This window comes from Balearica regulorum, chromosome 7 (genome assembly GCF_011004875.1).
Source record: "Balearica regulorum gibbericeps isolate bBalReg1 chromosome 7, bBalReg1.pri, whole genome shotgun sequence".
NCBI lineage: Eukaryota > Metazoa > Chordata > Aves > Gruiformes > Gruidae > Balearica > Balearica regulorum.
Window position 1 is genome coordinate 23,594,316 of NC_046190.1, and position 20,167 is coordinate 23,614,482.

At 39.9% G+C, this 20,167-nt stretch overlaps 1 protein-coding gene across 1 annotated transcript in view; it reads right to left on the reverse strand.

Moving 5' to 3' along the window:
* NDST2 (N-deacetylase and N-sulfotransferase 2) overlaps window positions 1–20,167 on the reverse strand; it is a 136,653-nt gene that overhangs the window by 60,757 nt on the left and 55,729 nt on the right. Inside the window, 1 exon segment of the mRNA XM_075758595.1 lies at window positions 2,357–2,422. The gene's annotated coding sequence lies outside the window, so the exon portion shown is untranslated.

Below are 20,167 nucleotides of genomic sequence, written 5' to 3' on the forward strand. Positions count from 1 at the left end.
GCAGCAGCATCAGGAGCATGAGGTCTCATGAACAGAGTTCGCAGGCTCCTAACCACTGCCTTTTTGCTTCTGGGGCACTATTTTCTGCCCACCCTGAGAACCCCCCTGATTTTTTTGCCTCATATGGAGCACAGGTCAGACTGTGAGCTCTTTGAGGTTGCTGGCATAGCCAGTGCTGGGACTGTGGTGTTCTCAAAGTTGTGTCTTCCAGGTGTCATCCTTTGTTGCCACAAGTATTAAATATCCAACATTCAATACAGAGCACCTTCAAGTGTTTACCAAAGGGAAAAGGCAGTCATTTGATGCTAAACCAATTTCCCACTAAAAATCACTGTTCTTTCCTTTTTTTCCTAGTACCTTCTTGTCAATTCCAGCTCACCCTCAGTTACACATTTCCCTACTGAAGGGTGTCCCACACTGCATCACAAAATTAAGGAAAACATTTTTTTCAGCAACAATAAGACTGATACCTTCTTACCAGGCAGAATGAGAATAGTTCTTTTAACAAAATCAGATTTTACAGGTTATCAGAGCCATCTCTTCCCTGTTTCAATGGTGGCTGGATGACAGTTTTCTGTCCCTTTTGCTGCCTTTCTTGTCTATCTCAGCTGGACTCAAGCTAATCAGCTTCTCATTAATGAAATGACTATGCCAAGGCACTAGCAGATGGCCCTATGTTCCAAGCACATCTTCCCATTCCCTCCCTCCCAGAAGCCCTAATCTATACACAGTGTAATCGTCACAAAAACATATGCTCCCTGACAGAAAGCTTCCCTTCCATTATCTCTGTACTCTAGGGGATTGCCCCCGCAACCTCAGCGACATGAAGCAACTCCCTTCCTACTCAAGTCTCAGTTTCCTATATGCCTGAAAACACATTCACCAGGTTGTGGCCAAAGTGCCTGTACAAGGCTTAAAATCCATGCTAATCTCTCCATAGCACTGTCCATATCCCAGTCCGTTACTAAGCAAAATGCACACACACACGTGTGCATATGCACATTGAAAAAAATATAAAGTAATATATACCTCATATTTCTTATGTGTAATACTTTGCCACTGTTTTATTTACAGGTCCCTGTAACAGCGCACGAGCCTTTCTCTTAGATGAAAAACCATATAGTATGATTTATTGCGTTGGTTACCAGTAAATCTCTTGTGCAACACTTCCATTTAAATGCTGAGTGAGTCAATCACTAATTGAGTATCTCATATATCTTAAAATAATCTGTTTGTTTCATCTGCTGGATCCCTCTCCCCCATCAATTTAATCAGATTATTGTGATTGATGAATTCATTAATACAGTCATCGTATCCTGAGAGCACAGCAACTTCTAGAGACAGAAAGTTTCAGGAAGGAAGAGCAAGCATCTCCCTTCTGCACACATTGATAATTATGAGCAGAGGAATAAATGAATGCTATCAGTTTCCCAGCTGTGGGAAGGACTGCACAAAGGTTATTTCTAGACACTTAGGATCACTTTAGCTGGCTCTGCTGGAGCTCCTCAGAGAAGGCTAGGGGTATGACAGGCACAGACAGACCACCATAATGTGAAGGGTTGTTTTAGCTCTCCAAATTGACTCTGAACCATCTGAAAAATCATTTCTTTCCAGAGGAAGAGAAAATTTTATTGTCAGCTCTTCTCTGCATTTAATCCCAACAGTACTGAACAGGTTTTCCCCACTGTAGACAGGGAAAAACACCAACAGAAAGTAGAAAAACTTCCCTTTAATCTTTGCTGGCTCCTTTTCAACGTCAAGTTGAAAGTCTTCAAAGCAAGACCTTTTCTCATACTGTGTAACACCTTAAATCACTCCTGACTGTTGTAGGAAATAACTTAAGCTTAGTAACTCCAAAACTATCTACCTTACAAAAGGTGAGAGTTCATTTCTAGACTGAAACAAAACCCACTAGGTCAAATACAGGCAATGGTGGAGAAGAAGAGAGTGAGAAATACTATTTAGGCAGCAGTAAAAATAACATAATTATGCTTCTGTAGCTTTTGTCATTCAAAAATAAAGAAGCCAAAGCACTTTGATAGTATACCTTCCCAATCCTCCCAAACAGTAAAGGAAAATAGAAGGAACTTGGCACTTACCAGGAAAACCAGTAACTACAGAAAAGCACGCAATGGCACTGCTCAAGTACCCAGGAGCTGTGATGGCCCGAGGAGGGTGATATAAATGATCTCCACCTGTGCTTACTAGTTGGCTGAAACTGTGTTCACAAGTGAGACAACTGTGCCTTGAGCTGTAACTTTATATCTTTCTAAAAACATCATAAACCAGATAAAAATCATATTACTTAAAAATATGGTGAGACACCAAATTCCTACGGAGAAAACCTAGTCCCTACCTTTTGCTGTCTGCTTGACAAGATGACACTGAGCATCTGAGGATCAAAAAGGCTCTCGGCAAGCATCTGTCAAGTGGAGAATTTGGATGAGGATTACTTTGGGAAGATGGCCAGCCTGGTAAACAGCAGCAAGCAAACAGGAAAGGCTACTTGTCGGAGCAATGCACAACAGGCTTCCAGAAAATAAACACACCATACGTAATAAAAGCAATTTATTACTGTTATGTGGCTTCACGCATTTGCAACTGCATTTCCCCCTTTTTAGTCTCGGAGTGGTGTGCTTATTCATGCAAACTGAAAGGAAATATGTAAACAGTTTTGAAAATACAAGAAGAAAGTGTGAGAATGGAACGTTTAATATGTCATTATCTTGCAAATGCTTCCAGATTCCTCTCTGGTCACTGTGTGGGCAGCACATTCCCAGGACAGAGAGCAGGGTGGGCAGGAGAAGAGGGACTGTAAAGCTATTCATAAACTGCATTTTGTCGTTTCCCGCTGAGGTTCATTAGTGACCTACTGGAGCACTCAGGAGGAGGGAGGGCTTGCTCCGGCAGGAAACGCGGGCAACAAGGAGCCTCCAACACCCAACGTGCTGGAAGAGGCTGTGCCAAGGGAGCGTGGCCCTCTCCCCGACTCCCTGCCCACACAGGGCCTTTTAATTACTCTGCTTGGGCTGCCAGCCTGCTCTGCAATCTCTCATTTGAATGTACCATACGCAATCATTCAAGAGGGAAGTTAATCCATTACAATGAAGTTCTTACAAACTGGGCAGCCCTTTCCCCAGTCCCTGCATAAATAAAAATACACTTTACATCGTCTTGATCGCCTAGACTTTCCCTGATCCCACTCAAGTTCAGAGATGGAGGCAACAGCTCCCTGAGACAGATGAACTAAAGAGGACAGCGGAGAACCCGCGCTCATAGCTATGCTGACAAAGCCTAGGGACACCCAGTGTCTCCACATATTGCATCATACACCTAAGCTGCTGTGAACACAGGAACCATCCTACATCTCCTTGCTACGCAAATTCCCCATCGCACAGCACATTATTTTTGACAACTGAAAACACTGGTAGAAGTGGAAACGCAGTTTACTAGGAAACAGGTCTGCCTGGGATTTTTCTCTCGACCACCCTCTGCCTGCAGATCCCCCTTTCCCCCATTCACAGTACCCCTTGGAGCATGGGGCAGCCCTATAACCAAGGCAACACAAGAGAGCAAGGCCTGTCTGGAGCTCTGAAGACAGGGATAGATTTTGAAGCTGTGGTATGGAAATAATGCGCAATTGCTGGCAAGTGGATGATAAACCCCAAGTACATAACTGGTGTAAGGCTGGCTACTGGTGCAAGCTGGCTATGGACAGAACAGCACTGCCAACAAGGTAAAGGAAAAGAGTGGGGGGAAAACAGATGGAGAATCTGGATAGCTGGTTTATTTGTGCAGCCCATCGTTACTCCAGGTATCCATCACAGCAGAGTGATGTGGAAATGACAGCGCTGTGATACAGTCCTGGCCCCTTTCAAAACGTTCTCCCTGTGAGAGGCATGGAGATGCATTCATACACAGTAGCCTGTGAAAGCATTAAAAGAGCGTTTGGGGGTCTTCTGAGTTCAGGGTTAATTTCTGTCCCATTTTTAGACTGGTAACATCTGGGGCTCAAGAGACCAATGTAGGATGAAGAACGGTATAAAAGAGAGAGAAAATTACTCTGCCATGTAAGAAGAGAAAGACATAACAAGCAAAACTGAAATGCAGTAGAATGACAGAAGTCACTAGGCTGTGATCACAGCGGGCTGTAAACCAGAGTACATCACATTAATGAGGTAGGAAAAGATTTGTCATATGCAGAGGATTACATAGAGTCTAATAAAAACATTCTCTATTGAGAGAAAAACAAAATCCAATTCATACGGAAACAACTTTCACATTATACAAATCATGGTACAAAATGCAGAACACAAATTCAGGAAAAATGGCACGTAACACTGACGCAAAGCAAGCTGTCAATAAAATCTAATAAAATCGTAACACTGACAAACAACAAATATATCTATTTGAACTAATCAAACGTAGCAGTAGGAAAAGATTTTAAACATTTGAAGTAGCAAATGCTGTAACTCTAAAGAAGCAGAAACGGTGGCACAGTGAGGTTTTGATTAATAATCCTGACTTCTGTAGCTTGCAAATGAGTTGAAATGTAGGATTTGGGTTTTATGCTGCATTCACGGAGCATCCAAAACAGCTGGCATCTGATCTGTGATGAGGACTCTATGCACTTTGGCAATACAAACAAATTGTAATCCAAACAATAATTTCATATATATGTATCCCCCTCAGAAGAACTGACTTAAGAAGAAGAAACATGATGATGTATTATATTTAAGGTTAATAAAAGCAAAGTAATAAATAGTGAAAATTATAACCACTCATACTTTTTTAACAGGGTCATAAATAAATTACTAACTCAAAAACAGGGGAAAAGCTAGACACCTTCATGAAGGCATGCTGTGTGCTCAGTGACAGTAAAAAAAAGCAGTAAAAATGCAAATTAAGTTATATTAAGATGTATAAGGAATTAGAAGATGAGTAGTACAAGAACTAGCATGTGCTTTCCACTGTGAAACACTGTTCAGTTCTCACCACTTTATCCTAAAACAACAGAAAAACATAGAAGTAATGGATTGAAATTGCTAACTGAAAAAAATAATATAAAGGAAAACATCTGAAGTCTGTGGGTTTTTTTTTTTTTTAAATCCAACAGGAGATTTAAGAGGCACATAAAAAAATCCAAAACAGTCAAGAGGAGAGACTGGACAGATTAAGAACTATTAATTTGGTTTCCTAATAAAAGAACAAGGGAATACACAGTGAGACTCAGGGGAAAAAATTTGGGTAATTTGAGATTATATAGTTTCACATCATACACAATTATCCAGTAGTGCCTGCTATGGCATTAACACTGATGTTAAGAACATTATGAAGCATTAATATTTATAATGAACATATCTGAATTAATAACAACAAACATCAGTCACAAAGCACAGAAACACTCCTGTTTGAAGGCGCAACATAATAGACATCTAGGAAAAATGTAATATAATAACCTTCTCCAGATTTTTTTTCTGAAACAATGAGAGCTACTGTTGATAAGGAAAGGACTTTGAATCTTGATGGACAGATGCTCTGATCCACTATGGGCAATGGAGAAGACATACCAGTAGCAGTTTCTTCTGCAGGAAAAACATGTTGTAAATTACATCACTGTAGCTACAGAGATAAAAAGTTTTATGAAGTGTGCCACACAAACACAGAACAAAGAGGAGCTTATAGTTTAAACTTAAGAAAAGAGACAACACAAAGATGTATAGGTAAAGCTGCAACAGAAGGGAAGACAGCAGTAATCAACAATACTGGTCTAACTTTTCTAAAATCAAGGGTGTTTTGTAGGGATTTTGAACATTCCTAGAGACCTTCCTACATATGAGGGACAGAAGGGGAGGATAGTACTTTGACAATTTATGAAGTACAGGATGGAAGCCATTATCATTGACCTGAGATAAAAGACGTTATTTACTGCCACAAAAAGGAAGACAGTACTTATTTTTTGACAAGATCTTATCCCTTCACTTTAGGATCCCTCTCATTGCAAGAACCCATATCAGCAATACAGATAGTGACCACCACCAATGGTATCACCACCACCTCCCATATTGTTGCTCCTCTGGCAAGTATAGGGAGACAGAAAAGAGAATTTTCGCTATGTGCCATGTGCTGTTTACCAGTACTGTGGGTGGCTGGTGTCAGGCAGGAACAGCTTTAAAAAACAAAACAAAAACCCCCTAAAATACCACCAGCAAGAAAAGAAATGCTCTAAGCCTGTGCTCTCATGTTTTCACCTCTACAACTGTTTCAGCTTCAAAAGGAGACAGTGATCTTGCAGGTACTTTGTTCCACCTCTTCTGGCTACTTTCTCACCAGAAATGACTCGGTAAAATGTCTTCTGGTCTCAGGGTGCATCAGGGGCTGGCTACTCCAAGAGCGGAATAGCAGGAGACGCTAGGGGACTTATGGGGTGCAGTCCCACCATATCTGAACATGGCAGGCAGAGCTGTGTGCTGGTGACAAGGTCCATTGACAGTCCCAAGCAAGGCGAATGATGAAACAGGTCCAAGGGCCACCTGGGGTCCAGTTAGGAGCAAAAGGAGATGGAGTCAGGGACAGGACAAGACAGAAGACACACTATCTACAACATAGGTTCATGGTCCATCCAGGAAACAAGGCTGGAGACAGAAAAGGAGACCCGCAGACCTACCACACCACTCAGGCCAGGACTGAAGGCCCAGGCCTGAGCTTGATGGCAGTCCCTGTACCCCTGGGGAAACAGCACACAGGTGGGGGTCCCGAATGAAACTTCTCGGGATGCTGGTGTCCTCAGGACTGATGCTTAGCTGGTTTCTGTAACCTCTGAGCGCAAGGAAGGGCTGTGCACATCTGAAGGGACAGATGACCTGCCAAAGGTGTGGTGTGCAGGGTGGTTTATATTCACACATTCTACTGTCCCCAAGGGAATGTACACAGAATTACAGATCTCTGAAAGTGGTTTTTGCCATGGGAATATACACAAAATTACAGATATTTGAGAGCAGCTTTGCTACTAATTACGTAAACATATTCCTGTCATAAATGGAGGGGGAGGAAATACTTTTTTCCCACTTCAGGTGCACTGGAGTGCTCTCCTGTAATTGCTCTTTCAACCCATACCGGCCTCTTTATACCAATGCAATCCCCACTCAACTGTATCTTAAAAGGTCTGAAGCAGCACTGTGCCTCCAGCAATCACTATCCCAAGTGTTCTAAAATGCTCTTGACAATACAGGCAATACAACTGCATGCCCTTCTTCCATGCTTTGCTATTGTCTCTCACACCCTCTTCAAACAAAGATCAGGGGATGGGGAGCCTCACCTTCAAGAGAAGGCAGTCCTGGAAGTTAGAAGGAAGGAGAATAGTGAGGAGGTGTGACATGAGCAGGGAACAGCAAATCTAAACAGAAGATAAAATCTTCTGGACTAATTCCTTCCACACAAGCAGAACTGAGCTTGTCTACACCAATACTCTTCTTTAAAATTTTCTCTGTTTCACTGCTGCCAGTGCCTGCAGGGGTTGCAGCGTGAAGTGCTGCTCTGTACCAGTTTCCCAGGTACAGCCATTACACCCATATGCTGATTCCAATGGGAAATGCTCATTTCCCTCTTGCCTGGGATTTCCTTGCTTTAAAACACTTGACCAGCATGGCCCAAGAGTTTCATTTCACACGTTCAACTAGGTCACGAAGAAAAGTACTATGGATGCAGAAAAATAAAAGCCTTCTGTAATTTGTTGGGTTTTGCCACATAAAACTGCCATAATTATTAAATCTTCAATTAAAAATCATACTCCTAAATTTTTTTTTGTCAAGTAGCTTAAAAATTTAAAAGTACACAAAGTTGTTACCAACGTTCAGCCAACAGTTACAACACACTGACCTCTACCTTAACTCAACATGGCTCTAACTTCAAAGCCTTTTTCAAACTCTTTAAATACCAACATTATTAAGCATAGCAGGCATGCTGAATACTCAAATGGAGCCAGCATGCTTTATGCAAAATCCAGTATCTGCATTTCCTCCCCCTTATTTCCCAGGCTAAGCTTACCCATCCTCCAGAGCAGGACTTTCCTGTCACACTTCTTCTGACACAGAGGAGTGGTGATTCCCTGCTCTCTCCTCCTTGGACTGCTGCTTTTTATTTCCCGATCTCTTTCCCTTTTTACTAACTGCAATGGAGGCTAAGCACATAGCTTCTTTGTTTCAAGTCACAGGCTCGCGCCCTTACCCCAGTGGTTCTGCAGGCACGGTCGCGATTGCTGATGGAGAGAACTGAAGGCTAGACTGAAACCCAAGTGTGGCTCTCCTGCTGTACACCTGGCAGAGGTGAATGGAGATCCCCGCTACCACTGACTGAGCTGGGGGGGCTCAGGAGGGTTCACACCTGACTGCACCTGCTCGTGTCATTTTAGAGGCTGTAACACTACGGAGATTTCTTTAAATAAGTAGCATATAAGGAATCTGCAAGTGTTACCTTCAGAAGGACAAAACAATACATGAATTTTTGCAGTCATTCACAAAATTAACCAAGAACAGAGCTATTGTAAAAGGCTCTGTCTCATAAGATGACAGGCAAGCGGTGGAAAAGCCTGGACAGCTAAAGCCCTTCAACAGAGACTTTCTGGAACTTCCAGCATCTTTTTCACCATGTGTGTTACTGATCACGCATCTTGATTGACACTGAAGCAAAAACACCACATCAAGAAAATTATCTGCCATCAGCAATGGTTATAAGGAAATGCTGTAGTCGAACCAATGTCAAGAAGAGTTTAACTGTTTAACTATCAAATGCTTAGCATACTTTAACGCAAAACTTTCAACTATTTCTCAATCATCACTCAGAGGCTGCCATTAGTAACATTTGGATCTCAAGAGCATTCAGTAGTACATATTGCTGATACCCACCAGCAAAAGAAATGTTTAGTTGCCTGAAAAACGTCCAAGGGGTAAAATTTAAGATGCAGCTATGAAACTGCACAAATCAGGAGCACAATCCCAGAGGAACAATCTTCACAAGTTTTCACAAAAATTATTTTTATTTTTTTTTAAACTCTTCCCCTTTCTGTCTCTTAAGGGTCCTAGGTGCAGTTATGATACCCAGAATAGTACTAATCATTGTGGTTTATGTATAATTTTCCTCCTGGTCTGTATTGCTATAGTCCAAACACTTTTAGTCTCTCCTGAAAACCAGAGCATGGAGTAATACACTGTTCACTGAGACCCTTCCTTTTAGACTGCTAGACTCCAAGGCAGTCTTTTAAATCAAATTATTCTTAAGGCTCACGTCAAGTGGTAAATGCATCAAATTCTTGGCTCCAACAAAAACAGAACAACTCCCTCCAACCTAGAAGACATATACTTTGCAGGATAAAATTTTCAGAATTGTCTTTTACCTAAAAGCCATAGACAGACCTTGTGCTTCTAAGTAATAATTTGCTTTTTAAAATATTACCCTTGAACATGATTTTCTGTAAGTGGGAAGGAAAAAGGAGGAATCTGAATATAAAGAGTCTGTGAGCACATCGGGAAGTCTGTGTTCTGTGCTCACAAGTTAACCAGTACTTGGCACAAGTATTGCATTTTTCCCTCACAAGTTATATCCCCTGTCTCCAAAGTAATATATTTTAGTCCTATCTACAGAAGGTACATACGGTAAATTGAAGTTTAGACATCCTTAAGCTTATGTACCAGCAAAGGACTTCAGTTTACAGTCACTTTCTCCACTCCCTTCCCAAAGTAACTTAGCCTCTGAGTGAGGTCATTCTCCACTACTTTGCAATGATCTGTTTTGCATTCTGGATACTTGCTATGAAACCTCAGAGGAGCTGAGGGATAGACAGGGAGTAAAAGCTGGATATAAGAGACCACTCCAGCACAAATATCCCAGATCAATTACCAATACAGATTCATTGCATTAAAAGCTGCTTGTTTCTGAACCCTTCCTAAAAGCTCCCTCATGTACACAGTCCTACTGTATGTAATAATGGGATAAATTAAAAATGGTAGGAGAGAGAGGGAAAAAAAGAAGAATCCTAAACATAAGTTTACTTAAGGAAAGGTAAACATGTTCAAAGAAACAATCACGAACACAGTAATATCTACAGACTCAAGCTGGAATTCAGATGCAGATTTCTGGTACCTGATATACAAATCATTGAGAAGTCTTGGCTACTACAGTCAGTCTTAACACGCCAAAGCCTTCTACAGCAAAGCTTTCCATAGCATCACTGAAAAACTTTGAGTACTAGCTCATCTTGCATCTGTAAGATGTACCTTCTTTTAAAACCTGGAAGACATACTTTGATGAGGAAGGGTAAGGCAGGAAGGGACGCCAGGACTTGCCTATAGGTTCAAGCAGGTGTTCTATCATTTCGCTGCAGAGTACTCTTGAGCACTTTCTTAGATCACTTCCAAGTTGAAATCTGTTTTCCCCTCTCAGACATGTTTCTATTCCCTCAACATGCTGCCAAAATTATTACTTTGGCAAGAAACTGTCAAAAGATCACTACAGGGTTAATTTCCTTTTACCTTCTACTATCACACTTGAGTGCAGAATGCTCAGCTTGGCTAAAAGCTCAAAAGGCATGAATAATGTAAAAGGACTCCACTTTGAGGACCATTAATGCCTCAGAAAGCCTTCCCTGGATCTCTCACCAGTTCTCACTTGCCTTATCTTTCATTTCCTTTAAACGTTACAGTACCAGCCTAAACCAAACTCAAAGGTCTCACATCGAGCACCTCCCCACCAGTGCTGCAGCCAACAGACTATAGGGACCTAGGAGTCAAAGCGGGGCCAGGAGGGAAGTGACCCCTGCAGCCTCCTGGCTATGCCAACCAGCTCCTCCACCTTCTCAGCCTGCTGTCAATTGTTCCTCAGTTTCTTTAACTTTTGCCTTCAGCACTGAAATATTACATCCTTGGATTAAAAAAAAAATCACTTCAACTGCCTTTGAATTGTATAAAGACTTAACAAATGCAAGACATAGTTTTAACATTTCGAAAAAGTACTTTTTGCTTTCAAGGATGGCTGAAATCCAACTGAACTATTCACCTTACTAGATGGCCTGTGTCACATTAAGCTTGGGAAAATTTGGCAATAAAATGAGTTGTGGTTACAAGAAAACCTAGTCAGGTGCATGCACAGAGGAAAATGGTGGGTCTGAACATTATCTGGTGAGCCACAAACTTGATACATCACACATCTATGAAATTACATATAGTTCTTAATTGAATAATTCAAAATCAAATCAGGAAAACACAACCAAAATTACAGGAAATACTGGGATCTTGGGCAAATTGCCTTCAGTGTCTGCTCTCAGTTATGCTATCTGTAAAATACAATCAATAAATGTAACCATTAAGTAAATGCAAAACTTGATTAGTCCAATTCTTAAACAGAAGAAAATTAGGCAGGGACTTGTTTGGTGTCATGTGTTAGGTATCTGCTTTGCACCCCAATGAAACCATAATACAATTTCTGAATGCTGGAGAGGCTGGAAAATGGGAGCTGGAAAAGCACATTATGGGCAAACAATTTGAACATAGAAAATGTTTAGATTTGCATATGCACAATTATGACTTGTATCAGCTTTCCCTGCATACATAAACTGAAGTAATAAAATACATAAAAACAAATTGTGAGGACTTCAGGAGGAATGTTTTAACCCAGAGCTATAAACCTAACACTGCATACAGAAAAAAACATTCTCTGCACTTCAGTTTTCAGTTAGTTTGGTAAAGTCCACACAACAAGAGTTTTAAGTGATGGTGCAAGTAGGCAACAAAGAATAATTGAAGGAAAAGATGGGAAATCACAAGTATTTTCTGTGGTGATAAAACAATATTAAAAGAAAATTAAAGAGGAGAGGCTTGAAGAGCACTAAAGATTCTAAGACTGGCTGGAAGTAGCTGCAAGCTGTGGTTTCAAATAATTAATATCTATAGAGGTATACGTTCCAACCTTTGGAGAGTTAACCCAAACCTTCTTCTGCAAGCTATACAAACTGAGTTCTGTGTTAGAAAGCACTACACAACTATTTTGTACTAAACAGTAAAAACTGTAACACAAGACATCTGTTGAAGTTACAAAGTGTCCTGTAGCTCTTTAAAATGTATAAATTTGCTTTGGTCATTAATTTGCCTAATATGTTTTCCCAGTATCGTATATGATTGTACGAAGTGCTTTGAAATGAAAGATGTCATGTAAGTGCAAAACATTACTGTAACACACTCAACTTAATTTGGGCATGCTATAGTAGGATGGCTCCTTTATTGAGACATCTGCTAGGAAACTGATTTGGCCAAATCACAGTGAGTGATAATGAGGGCTGTTTAATCAAGACAGTATTAACATAAATTTTAACTTGTGTCAAGTAACGTAATAGTAAATTACTGAATGTTAAACAGACGTGGTATTTTACACTCTGGTCTTTCAATAAACAAGTTCCTGAGTAAACCAAAACGTACAGTTTGTTCAATGTGCAGTCAAAAAGAGCTAGATACAACCAGAAAAGCTGAAGTCAAGCATTGCAAGACTTGAAATTATAAACTTCATTGTAAATTTTAAAAAGGTGCAGTACTGGAACGCTCTTCATCTTTGAACTAAATACAAGATCTTTAACAACAAAAGTACATCCGGATGTGCTTATAATTAGAAAGTAATAAAAGGTATTTTAATTAATTTCTGGCTTTTGTACATATATCACATTTCTGACTTGGATGCTTAATCCTGAACAGCTTTTTACATTTTATATGGGTAAGCATCAGTGAATTTCTGGCCTTAGCACTGTAAAGATGGCTATAAACAACATGCCTTTCCCTGACGATCCCAGATTATGTGGTTTCATCCATTAGCCATTGATTTTGCCAGTCAACACATTCACTTACTATTTTGTCAGAGAGAAATATAAACTGCAAGCATCAAAACTACTAGGATCTAAAATTCTGATGGAGAAGAGTCACCACACTCTGACAACAGGCAGAAGCCTTTACTGCAAAAGCAGTAACATAGTGTCAGATAATGCTTTAAATATTCACACTTAAAGGCAGGGAGATTCCCAAATACAGTATGAATAATATAATTGACTTTTCTGAATTTTAAATTAAATGCAATTTTAAATTATTCCAATATATACTCAGTGAGTATGTTAAGAGCAGAACAGCACTTACTATGATGTTCCCTAGAACATGCAATTCCTAAGAAAGGGAAGAGGAGTGAAGGACACAAAAAAATAATCACAAGGAACAGATCAGTACCACAAATTATATGCTCTGCAGGAAAAGATGGCAGTTTAGTTCTTAGGACCAGGATACTGGAGAAGAGGCAAAATAAAATAGTTGAAAAAAATAAAGCAATTGTATTTAGGCTTGCTTTAGGCATCCACATAAGAAGAAACTGCTTCCTTAACTATAGATGATAAAAGCCAATCCCAGCTCCCAATCTTAACTATAGATTCTGCCAATCCCAGAAGCACCACGTGCTTCTGTTCTTACCCACCTTTAAATGATAGCAAGAAGGGACTGATCTTTAGAAATATTTGAAAAAATTAAAAGCTGCTTAGTCCTCGAGGCCGTAAATGTTGAGACTGGCATGTGTACTTCAGTTTGAAGGGAAGTGTCTTGCTACCTAGAGGAGGTACCATGCCCAAGAAGTGGCTTAACATTTACCTCCTATTTCAGTGGAGCAATTAAACATAACACTTCCCTTATCCACAAAGCTAGGATGAATGCTGTGACAGAAGAGGTTTCTTAACGTGACACGCACACAAAAAGTCTCTATGAGCAGACGGACAGAAGAACGGACACCTGGTTTCATACTGTGCACGAACACGTGCATGAAGTGGACATAGGTCCTACATGATTACAAGATCTCATGCAAAGGGGTAAAATGATCATTGCCAATGATCCAGTCCCAGGCCTTACATCTGCAGAGCTTAGAAAGAACCGTGACTTTCAACACAATCATTTTATTAACACTAAACCTCACAATTAAGTAAGACTCGTTCCTTCCACTGTCATTTCATAATCATACCGGCTCTGCCAAGAGTCACACTCTCCCCATCCTACTCCTTCCACTCTTGACCTGTGCAAGCTGAAGTCTCAATAGGGGACAAGAAGGCCAAGCTTTTCCACAGGTCTAATTCTCAAGGCAACAGCTACCTTGAGAAGGGGAAAAAAAAGTGTGCTGTTGCTGTGGAAACAGAGCACAAAAATACTATCAGATCAGGTAGATCTCAGAGGATCAAGCACGCCACCGAACAGTTACTGGAACTTCCCCTAGCACGCAGGAAGGGTTAGGACAGGGAACACAGTCAGCCCAGATGCCTCCACCATCTCCCAGATTTCACAGGATCCAGGACGGCTTTTCAAAAGTGAGTTCCTCACTACACTTAGTGAGGAAAGGTATCCTGTTTGTGAAAACAATTACCATCACATGAAGGCCTTGAAATGGGAAGAGGATACATTGCAACGGCTTGCTTAAGTTCTTTGTAGATGTATTAGTACAGAATACAGAACATGGTGTTTAACAGAGGACTCTGGAAATGCTTAGGCCTGTCCCAACAATTTACAGGCTGAATTCAAAAGCGATGCTGGTGAATCTTAAAGAAAATTAACCTACATCCTAGTAGAGTTCTTCTGTTCCTTGTTCCCTAAGAGATTAAAAAGAATAAATAGCATGTGATACTGTAATTAAAGACTACATAATTAACATAACATCCAAATTAAGACCACATGGGCAAACTCAGTATCAGACTACTCTTTCAGGTGACTTGACTTTCAAATCATTCTTAAGCATCAATCTATAGCTTTGTTCCTCTGTTCCTCTCTCCATTCCCTTTGAGATCCCTTAACTGTGTAAGCTGTTCATACTCTGAACTACATAAACTGTATGAGACTGCAAAAGTCTAATACAAATTAGAGAGAACACTGTAGTTTAAAACAGTATTAATGAGAACACCACATACACAAAAGCCAGTTCCAGGTTTTCAGGAAGAAAGGAATTGCCAAGTGTCAACATTAGAACTCCTCATATTATCAAAGACCAGGTGAAACCAGCAACCAGTAGCTATTTGATACTCTAAACCACTGATTTTGCTAAGACATTTTAAGCATCAGATAGAGATGGCAGGGGATTCCAACAGGTTAGAGATTTGTTTAGTTTATCATTGTTACAATGCTACCAGACACTAATTCCCCTCAACTCTGAATCTTCTACCCTTCCTTCTCATCCACACAAAACATCTCATATTAAAAGGAGCTAGACATTGGCAAGCTAGAAGAACGATTTATTTTACAAGGGTGTTGTGAAGCTTAATTCATGTTTGTAAAGCCCTTTGTATTGTGCCTTTCATCTACTGTGGGAACCCCACAGTATTATCAATAACGTCTTTTCTACAGTAGAAAAGCTTTGCTAAAATAGCTATACTAGCAAATCTGCCTAGTTGAGATGTGGTTTACACAAGCAAAAAAAGTTATTTTGCCAGAACAGCTAATACCAGTTTCCTGAAAAAAACAAGCTATAACTGGCAGAAGGTACATTTTTGGTAATACCTAACTGAATCTAGTATAGAATACTGTATGTCAACTAAGGGTAATTTCTGCAGAATCTTAACAAAACACAGTTATGCTGGCAAAACCTTGAAGGGTAGTTCTGACCAATGTATTCTGGAGACTGGAAATGAAGGATGTGTATTTGCTGCTTTCACAATACCAAGCCTCTGTGTTTGTTTATTTACATGAATGAGCTAGAAGCAATAGAGCCCTCTGTAAAGAGATCCCTATAAAGAGCAGAAAATGCATTTGACTTCACTATTTTACACAAAATAATTGTTGGATTATTTTTTTCCTTTAAGAAACAAGAAGCTAAAGGAATAAAGACAATTAAGTTAAAGTCTTGGTCAGATATATTCTGTCAAGTAGAAAAGAACAGAATATTAACAGCAGTAGAATGAATGCCTAGAAACTACTCGTATAACTGCAAAGAACACAGACTGTGGTACAAGAAACTAGTTCATGTAAAATAATTTTTAACTGTGCTATTATTATTACTTTCTATTCAAGACCCTAGATTTCACTCAAGTTTAAAACAACATCAAATATCCATTGTTATTTGTCTCCTAACAAAAGTGGAGAGGGCGCATCATGCAGGTTCCCAAATGACTACTTGCCATTTTTTTCTAGTCATGTTTAGCCTTATTCTGAGCTGGTTAGGGTGGTAGCCTGCAGCTACCAGCAGTAGTGCATTTACATTTTGCCTTTCAACATTTCTGCAGCTTGCTAGAAGTCTGTAGCAAATCTTACCACCTAAGGGCTTGCTTACAAAGGGAAAGGAAACTCATCTGTCTCATCTCTGGAGGCCTTTTCTCCAATAGATACCTCTATTTATTTTGGAAGGGTGTCTCTCCATATCCATCTGCACTCGCACACAATTTTCTAACACCCACAGCAACAAAGCCATGCACCACAGCATAACACTTCAAACCTTTGTTGTCTTACAAAATTGGCTAAACGTTTTTCCACAAACTGATTCGAATCAGACATGCTTGAATCTGGAATGGAGCTCAAAATCCAAAGACAGGAATTGCCATAGTTAAAAAAATTTGTTTTCTGTATGAAAGATGGTTTCATTACCAAAATTTAAGCAGGTGTATTCAGTTGCTTTCCACTGAAAAGTAAAGCTAAATCTACTTTAAAGCAAAACTAAACACAAAACTCAATCTTCTCTGCTATTGAGACAAATTAGAAAAAGACTAGCTACCATAAATTAATCAGTAACCTATTATTTACCGACATAGCACTGTAGAATACACAGCCCACATACCAGGACTACCTGATGTGCTGTTTTGCTTCACTTAAGAATTATTTATGTGACCTCTGAAATGATAAGCATAATAATAAGCAGTAATTTATAACTGCTACATGTTGTCTCAGTCACTGATGTACCTGTCTGTATAGCATGCAGAATAGCACTGACCTAAAAATTAGACTTGACAGTTCTGAAATAAGCTTAAAAAGAACAAGGTTCAAATGGGAGCCAAAATACGTGAAATCTTTTTGTACATTGGCTAAGCTATAGATCAAAGCTATAGCACCAAAATGCTGAGCTGCTTTCTTGCTTCCAGGTAAGAAGCACTTTCTTGTCTGTCGAGCATTAAAAAAAGCTGGATTATACTTCCTTTTTCCACTAGCATAAATTTTGCATATAAGCAGCTGTTCATAATCAATGAGAGTTTGATATTAACACTTCATATGACATAACAATTTATGACACAGTCTTCTTTCAAAAACTATAAAGACATTTTCCCCACTAGCTCTGTGCCATAGTTCAGACAGCACCCAATTTGCTGTACCTACAGCATAGCAACCACGTACCCCTCCATCCTCCATTGGTATCACCAGAAGGTTCGCACGAAGATCAAGGACAGAATACAGCTGTTAGACAGTAACTATACTTCTAGCTGGAAAATTTCATTCTTGCCTTTGGGATACTTAGCAGGAAAATTCAAGGTTAACCACCTTTAAAGGCAAGGCTATCTCACCCACTGTTTCTTCCTATTCCACTCACTTTTCTGTTTCAGCTCCCTCCCATCCCTTAACTGCCATATCACTTTAGCCTTTGAGGATGCTGACTGATCCCTTGGTTTCTTCCCAGGAAGAGAGCTCACAGGGAATTTGCAGGGTTCAGTTCATAATCTTTCTGTACGCTTGGGCCTGCCTACACAAAACTGCTCCCTTGCTGAGCATGTCATGGCAGTGAAGTTTAGCTAAAAGCATTGGGAGCAAAACTCTAGGAGCAAGTATGTAGAGGGAGAGGACAGGCTTCCCAGTGGAAGGTCACACACTCTGAAACATCCCTCCATCACTGACAAAGATATCCCACATTTATCATTCTCAAGTTCAAGTACACTTCAAGGCCAACTTTGTTTCTCTTAAGCAAAAAAGGAAGAAAAGGCATACACTCAGGCTGAGGCTTTTTTCCTCTTCGTTTTCTGGAATTTAGAACTGCTCCAAAGTTTCTGCAAAGGTAGAAATGAAATTTAAAGGGTAGAAACAACAGTTACTAAGCATGATCAGCTGTTCTGTTCTACACTGAGGCATGGAGTCGCAACCACAAAAGAAACGTACCATTAAATGATGAGGAGCCCACTTCTTCGCAGAGAGACAGCTGAAGCACCCTGAACAGCATGGGGAGACTGAGGCTACATGTTCTCAGCAAGCTCACACAAATAAGCTCAAGCTGTTGCTTGTGACCTTCAATGCCCTTCATGATTTGTGTCCTGAACCACTAAGATCAGGAGAAAGCCTAGGACAGGTTAAAGATTTAGCCAGTAAAGAGCATTTACATCTTAATGATGAACTTCCTAGTTCTAACGGAAAGGAGGTCCACCAACTTTCAGAGCATGCTAGGGCTTACATACTCAAACTTCATGGGCACGATGGAAAGAAGGATAAATAGAGAGGAATAAAAGATTTAATTTTTTGATATGTAGGTTTTGTAGTTCTCAAACCATCTGTATAGATGAAGTTTAGGATTAGCTCTAACTGCACCTAAAGATATTTATTGTAACAGAACAACATAATTTGGAAATAAATATGCAGAACCGAAGATATACTAATTTTGCACAAAGGGCTGTAGTACAATCAAATTCCAGAATTTCTTGCCTATTAAGTATCATTTTAAAAGTCAACCATAAATACATGAAAAATTTTGCAGTAAAAAAAGCAAACAGAAAAAGCAGAACTCAGGGAAATCAATCAGCCTGTCTAGGAATCCATTTACGCACACTATTTCTTTGAATGTAAAACACAGGCTTTAAAACCAGCTGCACCTATTTCATAATTCATATCTTCACCTAACTATAAAAGCAGTGTAACAATCTCTGCTTACGCACAGGGTATCTACGACAAACAATCAGTCCTAATTGAGGAAAATACATTAGGGACACAATGTTCAGAAAATTCATTGCCTTTTGGCCTCCAAGAAAAAAATGTTATCTTAAGACTCAATATGCAGGACACTTCAAATACAGGTGCTTCGTCCACCAAAATGTTAACACTTTTAACACTGCTTTTCCAAAAACATTTTAATTCCTTCATAAGGAGTTTTTCTTGAAACTGCTGTATAACAAGCAGTTGAAGATCAAAACTGTACAATGTGTGTCACACTTTTCCCCACTTTCCAGAGCATGTATCTTGCACAGAAGCACAGAAGACTACCTCTAAACCAGCAGACAAACCCATAATATGAAAATCTGTAATGTGATCTTATAATAGCTGGTCCTAAATTTGAAAAGGGGGGGGGGGGGGAAATCAGTGCTGGATAAGTTTCATGTAATCATCTGAATGGATCTATTGTCTCTTTGATTATGCTAAAGTTTGCTTTGTTGTTGTTTTCATCTTTCCTTTTAAAATAGACTCCTGCAGCTCTAAGCTAAAGATCTTCTTGGAGCTTCTATGCAACAGCTGCAGTATCTTAGCCATCTGTTTAATTTATATTTGCTAATGCAGCTCCTGCTGTTTTCAACTGACAGCTTTTTTCTCTCTTATTACCCCCACACGGGAAATCATTGCACTTGCCAAAGTTTCTCTGTAGTCTCAGATGTCAAATCAAGTCTGGTGACAAAAGGTGATGAATGAGGCTCCTATGCACCTCCCTTTTGTTTTGTTAAAATTATGAAAATCTGTAAGGGGGTTTTATGTTATTTCTTTAAAGAACAATTAAAAACAAAAAGAAAAAAAGGAGTATAGAAACAAAGAGGGAGGTAGTAAAAGGAACTCATACTCCCTTCCTCTCAACATGGCGATTCTGTGGGAAGGCTGAGGGTGGAGGATCTCCAAGATACTCTCAGAAGCAGAAGATCCATTCCATGTCCATTCACTAAAGCCATTATTCCACCTCTTCGGTCACCTATGCCCACCTACCAAACTTAGGGTTTGGCTGACCACTGATTTTCCCTCATTTGCAACCAACGTGCCTCCTACTTTTTCTGGAATGCTCTGGATCTCAGAAATATTTACAAGTCAAGGGGAAGCGATGGAGCCCCAAGGCCCGCATATTGCAATGCTAGCTCTTAGCGCCATCCTGTACACCCTCCTGCAGGAAGGTGCAGGCCAGCACTCTTTGTGTTATTAAGAGACAAGGTATAAAAGCACAGACTGGCTCCTGAAAT